Source organism: Homalodisca vitripennis, chromosome 4 (assembly GCF_021130785.1).
Source record: "Homalodisca vitripennis isolate AUS2020 chromosome 4, UT_GWSS_2.1, whole genome shotgun sequence".
Taxonomy (NCBI): Eukaryota; Metazoa; Arthropoda; class Insecta; order Hemiptera; family Cicadellidae; genus Homalodisca; species Homalodisca vitripennis.
In genome coordinates this window covers 41,982,941-41,993,348 of record NC_060210.1, presented here as the reverse complement: position 1 = coordinate 41,993,348, position 10,408 = coordinate 41,982,941, and the positions used below count along the sequence as shown (strand labels likewise).

The window sequence follows — 10,408 nt, the reverse complement described above, 5'->3', positions numbered from 1 at the left end:
GTGACTCATTTGAAAATGACTTACATAATCTAGAAACTATATTAGAAGAACTAGAAAAAGCTAATTTGAAACTAAATACAAAAAAGTGTAAATTTCTCTACAAAAGTGTAAACATTTTAGGACACGAGGTATCACGGGAAGGCATTTTACCCCAAAAACAGTCAGTAGAAGCTATCACCGAATTTAAAAGACCAACTTGTGTAAGGCAAGTGAGACAATTTTTAGGATGCTCAGGATTCTTCCGCAGATTCATCCAAAATTATGCCAAAATAGCACAACCCCTTACTGAGATAATAAAAGATTCAAATAAAAACATGGCATTTAAATGGACGGATCTATGTGAACAGGCTTTTATAAAAATCAAACAAATTTTGACAAACCCACCATTACTATCACATTGGAAGGACAACAGGGAAGCACACATTTATGTAGATAGCAGTTTGATTGGATGCGGAGCAGCGTTAGTACAGTTAGATGAAGAAAATAATAGAATGTACCCAATTTATTACATGTCAAAAAAATATTCAAATACCCAAATGCCTTACAGTAATGCTGAACGTGAAATGCTAGCACTAACCTATGCTGTGAACTACTTCAGAGAATTCACGCTTGGTAGACAAACAACAGTTTATACGGACTGTGCCGCATTACAGTTTTATAAAAATTTTAAGCACACTTCCACTAGATTAAACAGATTAGCACTGTCATTAACAGACTACGACATTGTAGTAAAACATAAACGTGGCGCTACAAACGTGTTAGCAGACGCCTTAAGCAGAAATCCTTTAGAACAACCTTTGGATGAAGAATTTACGGACGTGTGTTTAACTGTCAATACTTTAATACAGACAAATCTACCCCTACTACAAGCTCAAGACAGTTATTTAAAACAAATACGCCTTGCGATGACCTCACCTGAGGCGGTAAATAAAAAAATCAGACGGGCTTCAAGACATTACGAAGAAATAGATGGATTGTTATATTTCAAAACCTTCAACGGACAAGAAACTAGAAACTTATTGGCTATACCCCAAAAACAAACACAAGAAATATTAAAAATATTCCATGACAACCCCTACACGGGTGGACACTTATCACATTACAAAACAGCTTCAAAAATAAAATTACGATATCACTGGCCGAATATGTACCGTGATATCCTCCAATATACAAAATCTTGTGAAGAATGTCAACTACGTAGGCCAAAAACGAACAAAAATTACGGCCTACTACAACCTATTCCACCCTCCATAAAACCCTTTGACAGAATAACAATAGACTTTGTAGGTAATATTACACAAAGTAATGGTTACAAATATATCCTAGTTGCAACCGATGCCTGCACTAGAATGGCATTTGCAACCCCTTGTAGAAATGCAGATGCGAACACAGTAGCGCAAAAATTATTAAATCTATTCTGCACATTTGGATTTCCTAGAATTATTAATCATGACAGAGGAACGCACTTTATGAATTCTGTAATTTCACAGTTACTAAATGCACTCGGGATTGAACAAAGGCCAGGCGCTGCTTATATGTCACAAGTACAAGGTGCGGTTGAAAAATACAACCACACGCTAATCAAGGCAATATCTCATTACGTTGTGGAAAAACCCCAAACTTGGTCAAAATACGTACAAATAGTTACCTTTGCCTACAACACGTCTGTAAACATTTCAACAGGCTACACACCGCACTACCTCATGTTTGGTTACGAAGCTAACTTACCGTCTGATTGTATATATTTACAGGTTAATCCCAAAAAAATGGTGTTGGAAAATATAGAAATTTTAGAGCAAATACGCAAAGATATGCCGAAAATCATGAAAAAAGCCCAGGAAGCGCAAAAGAAATACTTTGACCGTGACAAAACTCATTTGGATTTAAACCCCGGCGATGAAGTCTTGGTCCATTTCCCGAAAGACCACACAAAAAAATATAGTAAATTTCAAACACCATTTAGAGGTCCTTTCGTTGTCAAGAAAAAAATTAACGAAGTGACATATGCAGTAGAAATTTACCACAGGGGAAGGTTAACAGAACAACCAATACATGTTGCTAGAATGAAATTATTCTATAAGAGAATATAAAACAAATATGAAGGGACTTGAGCAATAATAAAATATTCAAGAATAATATATGCAATATTTCTCATGAACATCACTATGCACTCACTGCCTTGTAGAAAAATTTGAAGAGAGTAAAAAGTATCTTCGCAATACTTTCATAATATATGAGGTTAAAAAGCTACCACATAGTCACGCAAGAATCGCTTTAAAGAATAGGTATTATACTCCAGGAGTTGAGAGACCGGTTAACTTGATTACGGTTTGAATGATTCATTATAACGTTATATAACCTTGAGAGTCACTGAAGTAAGTCTAACAGAAATAAAAATGTATATTAAAATCTCGATGTTGTGTCGGAAAACGATAGAGAATAAAGACATAAAAGTTTTAGAAAATTAAAACGCCTAACTTTGTATTTTAATGTGAGGTTTACTGTAATTTAGTGATTAAGTGATAGGTTACACGTACCAAAGATATTGGTATAGATAATCCCAATACACAGGACACTAACACAGCACACACGACACGACACGAGCAGAGCCTGTAACCCACGGTAACCGTACTTAGACTGGCTAGTAAGACTTGACCGTGACTCTGGTATGTCTCCCAGGCAGATAAGTTTTCTGCTAACTCAACTAACTTCCCACGCTATACTACACCGACTATGTTGTGACTATGACTAGGGGGCATTGCCTTGTACCAGCGGTCTGGGTCGCCAAGGGCCCTGGTGGTTCAGACAGCTTAGTATGCAAGTAATGTTTCCCACGTACTCGTTTACTGCAATAACAAAGCGTACTCTAACTTGACACAACGTACATATTATACTTACCTGAGGGATACGTGTATACATAGCCTAGTAATAAAGAATATAAAATATGATAAAGTATACTACATATATCATATTTATTTAAGTTAGTAGATAGCAGTGTTAACATAATATACCCTACAAGGACTCAATTTTCCTGAGATGCATCTCAAAGAAAGAGACATACATGTTCTATATTATATAATCCTAGGATAAACAAATACTTCAATATATGACATGTAAATGACTTATATAACATGTTTAATTATTACATAGCTAATCTAACATTGAAGGAAAGTAACATATATCTAAATAGCATGTATTAGCACGGCAATATTGCTCATAAACAGACTATACAGCCTTCATTTGGCAACATATATTATGATCATAATAATGACTATGGACAATAAGCACAAAGAAGGGACATTACATATTCCTCAGAAACAAAAGTGCGTAGTATCGTTTAAAATTAACATAATATCGAACCTTATTTAAGAACACTAGAGATCAAGATGCTTAGTAAATATTATTACATAGAGCTAGGGAAATACGACACACCATCGAGAGGTCATTAAAAGATTTCTGTAAATAAAAACCTTAGGCATAAATATGTATTAATTATAAAATATTAAACTAAAATGTATATGTAACCTGTAGATATTAAGTTTTAGAATTATGACACCAGAAAAACCAACCACAACCTGAGAAACCAGTCTACAAGACACCAATCTACAAGACACCAGTCTACAGCACTCTAACCGTCCCGACCACCCACGAGACAGATGAAGTCCTTACAGCACTTCCTACTACTACTACTGACAGTACTTGCCATGCCTCTTTTGACCACCTTTGCCAGCACATCAACCCACAACATAGAAGAACCCAATAAGCCTCTAGTACAAATCTTCACAGGAGCGTACTTTACTCCAATGCCTCAGACACTACCTTATATCAGTTCCATCCCTATTACATAAAAAATTCCTTTCAACACACAGCAAAATTTACCTAAAAACGAACCCTCTTTAAATTTCTGCCCTAAAAACCTCAACAACTCCCAAACCTATTTCAAGATACAGAACAACCTTTCCACATTACAAACCCTCATACATCAACAAATGGTAGCAGAACACCTCCCATTCATCCAAAGACAGCAACCAGATAGAAACAGAAGATCGCTCACGTTCGTCGGAGATTTCTTCGAATGGTGTTGTGACATTGCGACATAACACCAAATACATGACTTGGCAGACAACAAGGAAGATGTCTACACAGCATTCTCAACACAACAACACTACCTACTCTCCGAGCTACCTGCGCATTCACCTGCTTTGTTCACAATCTACAAAGACAACACCACTTCCAGCTAAAGCACGACGACAAAAACATAGTAAACAACATGGAACTCATTTTGTACATTTTATTAGCCTGGACTTCTATAATAACACTACTTCTTTTTATAGACCTCTACTTCATCCACATTAACAACATCAAAATAAAATTCCTGAAGCCTACAGTACATGAACGTGACTACCCAATGGATAACCTACATTAGACAATAAGTACGATTCGTAGGTAGAATCGTCATTAAGCCAGGGGAATGTAAGACTTATGTAATTATTAGTAATATAAAATTCATAGAATCAATGTACAGATAGTTGCTGGAAAGGAAGTCTTGTATTACAATTCGATACAAACATCCTCCGGATGTAACTGGATACGCACATCCGCCCAGACGCCGATGGTGAACAAACAGGAAATGCTTGCTTAAGCAGCGGAAATGCTTATTTGTAAAAACCGTGCGACAATGTAAGGGACAGCCATGCTGATATGGAAAATTGTTACTCACCAATTATGATGGAGAGATTTGGCAGAGGCGTGGTCAATGAGCTGGCGGGAGAAGAACATCAAAACTGAAGAACAAGGAGGAGAGGTGGAAGTGGAGGCCGGGAATTCGAAAAGTGAAGTTCGGGAGTGTTTGTGTTCGTGTGCGGAAAAATATCTCTAGGCGTGATAAGTGTGATGTGAAATAAAATGTAAGTAATTTTAAGAACTTAGTATATTTTAGGGTTCATTAATCATTTTCAATTCCATATCTATTTAAATGTTCACAATTTCCAAAATATAAATTCATGTAAATGTTTAGCTATTTTAAAGAAAGTTTCTCATGTTAGTCCATGAACTCATTATTATTGCAACACTACAAAATTACTAGTAAATGTTACAATGAATTAAATTCAAAATAAATTGTAATGAATAATTTAATATTAAATATGTCTTCAAAGTATTAAGACATTAAGTTTTGTGCTTAATATGTCGATTGACGCAATCAATTAATCAATTTAATGAAATGTTGTCACAAATAAATGTGTTGGTTCATTTGAGGGTATTTGTACTGCCAATCTAACCTATTATTAAATCCTCTCACAGCAACCCTTGCTCAAAATATGTCACAACCTTAATCTTAAACTAAACCAAACTACAAAACCTTACAGTAACAACATAATGATAACGAAGTCGTGCATTATTTCCTAACATATATAACTCGTTTGTCGAGTATTTCTTTCATAACATTAACCCGATTCCTTTATTAGGTATCTTTAACGTAACACCACAAAACGCCTATAAACTTTTTAATTTCGCAAGACTCCAAGCTCTAAACCTCTATTGCAATTTAATATAAAACATTTGTTTTATTCCAAAATATTTCATCTATACTACTTACTGAATTTAACTGACACAAATTAACTAGGTATTTCCTTTATTTTTTTTAGAGACTACTATATACTGCTTATTTTGTTATTTACCTTTGGGCAGAGGGAACATTTTAATAATGATAAAAGTTGTGATCATATCAATACTTAATTATACTATTACAATATCTGTAAAATTAACCAAATAATAACCTTAACTTCCTTTCTTACGATGTCATACGAATATTTAATGTTGAATGAAACTTTAATAACGCTTAAAATTGAAAAAAGAATATGATATATTTTTGGCGTAACTACAAAATAACCAAAATATTGAATTTAACATAACGTATATTTAGTTTATGTGCTTCAATTATAAAATCGGCTAATGAGCCTCAAGGAGTTACAATGGTTATATACAACTTTAAACTTCTTGCAACGTTGCCTGATGAGTTATGATTCTAATTTACAATTATTGTGGTCCTACAATACAATTTTGTATTCTATCGGCATTATTACTTCCTACACGGTTAAGTTCTACATTTTCCCTTTCATTGTAACTGTTACCTTACCTAAGAAGGTTTTTCGTTTTTTTCACAGACAAACTTTAAAATCAGTTCGTACAATTAAATGATTATTCAACTATAGCTTACGCTCACTAGATTATTTCACTATTAGTTCAAATAACACTTATTAAGTATACTAAAACTTTTAATATATTTTCTATGAATTCAGCATTAACAGTCACATTATACATTTGTAATGACAATATAACCCTCACAACATTCTTTGTATAAAGTTTGTTATTGTCGATGGATGTTTTGAAAGGACAACAGGATTCTGTGCAGTGACAACGTCTGGACTGAACTCCAAGTAGTTTTCGGGTACATTTGAACACTTCTCTTTCCCTGCTTTTCTTCTTTCTGTTCTTTATTTTTGTATATATTAATAACTCCCCACTGGGCGTAGTCTTCTTCGTCAAAGTATTTATGATGTACAATTATGAAGCCCTATGATTTTTTTTCAAACAGAACTAGGCACATATTTGATTATTTTAGTTCAGTGTCAGTGTATTTGGTCAAGAAATTCAATAGCTGGTATAATGTTTATTAGTTCTTATTTCAGGTTTTGCGCGTCTACCATGCATTGATAGTTCGAATAAATGATATTACTGACCTCATTGTTCAGTTTAGCTGCTCTGATACTCCAATCAAAACATATATGGCATACGAGTACAGTATAAAGGTTTCGGAAGTTTGCTTCGTCCAAAAAACGTAACTTTTCAGCCGTTTAATTAACTTACAGTCGTATTTCCAGTGAGACAGCTGAGTTGAACTTTTTTGCCGCCAAGATGCAGAAATTATACACCGACAGAAATCAAATTTGATCAAAAAGTGATCACTTTCGGCAGATGTAATATACTTTCCGGTCTAAGACATTTTAAGTATCATAAATTGAGTTTACCTTGTCGCATTAAAGAAAATATATTTAAATTTACTCGCGGCTTACGCACTGCACGAGTATGAGCACGTCTGCTTCCAGTGAAATATATTTGCACGCCAATGTTGAGTTTGCCTTGTTGCCATGGGTAAAGAAAATCTGTCAAAAGTATATATAGCTATTTAAATTTACTCCACTCTTAGTTTTTTTTCACCAATAAAATATACACACATATACAGATATAAAAAAATAAAATTAAGACGGTTTTTATAAGTTTAAAAAATTAAAATAAAAGTGTGTAATTTTGTCTTTTATATCTAATACTAACCCCTGTTTTATTCACCATGAGCTCTTCGTATATAACTACTCGAGAAAGATATGTCCAACAATTTCCTTTAAATAATCATTAAGTGCATCAATAAATGTTTGCAAACAAACTATGGTTATAACAAACATTAAAGAATAGAAAGTAGTGTAGCATACATTTAAGAAAGAAATCTTAAGTTAATTACCTAGGTGTAGATAACGATTTGAATTGTGGAAAGAGTATCCGGAAAGAATCGTGGCAAGGGAGAAATGCCCTTTAACGCAGTGTATTGGCTACATGTGTCTGAGATTAGACTTTGCACGAACGCTTTGTCAGATAGGCAAAACCGTCAGGAAGTCATAGTAAAATTTTCCTGCTGATTTGGGGAGGATACGTCTAATCTCTGATCATATACCTCTAAATTTTAATTTCGACAAATTCCTTCAGAGTCATGATGTCATCTATGGTGACTTGACTTGGATGGAAAAAACATCGTCCACCAGCAGAATTTCAATGGTTTACATATGGCCCTGAAACAAAAAGTGACATATATGATGGAAGTGCTGAGCCGGTTCAATACCTATATCTCCCCGGCTCATGTGTGTTTTATATATAGTGTGTGTGTGGTTTATTGGCTGCAGAGGCGACTGATTTTGAAGGCGTTTGGCCTTTCCGGAGAGTGGCGTAAAGACTCTGAGCTGTAGTGTACTAGTTAGGAGTAGCTCCTGTTTAAAATTTTGGCTTATTTTAGTATTTTGTTAGATTTGCTGAGCTGATTCCTTCTAACATGTGCGGCTAGGTTTACGGCCCCTCACTGATGAGGTCCAAGGGATGAATTGTTTCCTCCTGTCATCTCTCCATCATGCGTGGTCGCAGAGAACCTTCGCTTTTGCGCTCTACTGAAGGACGGCCACCATGATGGACATTTCTACCAGTCAACATCTGTGATACCCTGTGATATTGTTATTGTTGCCATTTATATAGTTTATATTTTGTTATTTAATTTTAAGTTAGTTTTAGATATTATTTAGTTATTTCTTGGATTTCATTAGGAGCCCGCCCTTAGCCGAAGGATACCGGGTGGAATTGGCATTTCTTGTTTCAAATTATGGCGTTTCCAATTTTTGTATGCAGGTGCACCTGACAAGAATTGTTCGAGGTATATACAACTGCAGGCACTTTTATTTATTTATTTTTTTTTATTTATAGTATAATTATATACCTTTTTATATTGACTGGATAGGCCTATGTTATGTTGTCTTAGTGAATGAACCTGAGTATACTGACCACGGTGTTCTTATTTTCACCTAGTTAGTTTTGATCCGGCATCCCGTTCGCCACCATGGGCGCGCGCTTCCCTGATGGTTTGCTGTGGGTGTGCGAGCGGCGATGTAAGGTTTCAGTGCTGGGTGGTCTCTATGGATCCTTATCAGGTTTTCAGGTAGAAGTCATATTATATAGAGTTTTCGTGAGAATTTTCGTGCACAGTATAGGAGCAAGACGGTCAGTATTTTTACAAATAGCAAGACTGACTATTTATAAAAATTGTTCTATGTGGTTTTTCCCCACTGTAGAATCAACAATGTCACTGTTTGTTGAGTTTGTGGTCATTAGGGTGTCTTTGGAGACGTTGTATGGAATTCCTAGGTATGCATTTTCCAGGACCGTAACAAACACAGGGAAGGGTGGAGATGCGGGTATAAGGCTTGTTCTACTCCCAAAAGAATAGCGGGTGATCTTCTATTCTTAAGTAGGTCGCTGTTTTCTTAGGTTTTGGATATGATTAACGTGGCATGAGCATTTTCATAGATCACCATCGTCTTCATAATCATTGGCAATATGGTAAAGGGTTATAAATTTCTCTAGATGGACCTGATTGGTTGTTTACGGCATTGTGTAAGACAACTGAAATTGTAAACTGGTAGGTTTCCCAGTCCAATTTTGGAATGCGTTAAAGACTCTCGAGGATTAGTGCATTGCAATAGACCATTTATAAGAAGAACCTTTAAATTCAGAATTAAAAATACATTTAAACGAATTTTGTACTTATATTATATGGTACTTTTGATGGATTTTTATTCATTATATAAATATAAAATATAAACATTCATATATATATATATACATATATATATATATATATATATATATATATATATATATATTTCAATAAACATTGAATCGCAAAAAGTACTTGCTCCGCCGGGACTCGAACCCGGATCTCTCACTTGCCGGGTGAATGTGCTACCATTACACCACAGAGCCCTCACTTTTTACGATTCAATTATTTTGTATTTGGCATTTATTACAATTTATTACATACATCAATTATAATGAATGTAAATAGAAGTCATTTGACAGGTATTTGGTCTTCCGATCATATGTTAGTTTGGTTATTTAAAAACATATGTGAAAGAAACCGCCAAATACAAAATAATTGAATCGTAAAAAGTGAGGGCTCTGTGGTGTAATGGTAGCACATTCACCCGGGAAGTGAGAGATCCGGGTTCGAGTCCCGGCGGAGCAAGTACTTTTTGCGATTCAATGTTTATTGAAATAAATTAAATTCGGCTATTGCCATTTATACAAATTTAAGGAATGTAAATAGAAGTCATTTGACAGGTATTTGGTCTTCCGATCATATGTTAGTTTGGTTATTTAAACACATATGTGAAAGAAACCGCCAAATACGCTAGAATTTTGTACCACAGAAATTTTTTAAATAATAAAACTTCCTAAGGTTAAATTTCAAATTATTATAAATGGTCATTACTTGTTTTTTCCACGACATACGTTCATCAAGAATTACCCCTAGATATTTGAATTCCTTAACTTTAATAATTTCTTCACAAGTACAAGTAATTGAATCTTTACATTTTGAAGAGTGAAATCTAAATGGTCTATCGAAAGCAAAATCTACACTGTCAAAATTTATATATTTAGTTTTTTTTTTACATTAACAACCATTTTGTTAGAATCACACCATTTCCTCAACTGTTTCAGGCATTACAGATTTCATCGTATATTATATTTTTGTCTTTGTTAGAATAAATGTACCCAAAGTCATCGGCAAAAGCATAAATATCTCCAAAAAATT

At 34.5% G+C, this 10,408-nt stretch overlaps 1 non-coding gene across 1 annotated transcript; it reads left to right on the top strand.

The window, feature by feature from the left end:
- The first annotated feature begins 9,767 nt into the window (after window positions 1-9,767).
- Trnap-ggg lies at window positions 9,768-9,838 on the top strand. The gene has a single exon. It is a non-coding gene; the product is annotated as a tRNA-Pro (tRNA).
- Window positions 9,839-10,408: the final 570 nt, after the last annotated feature.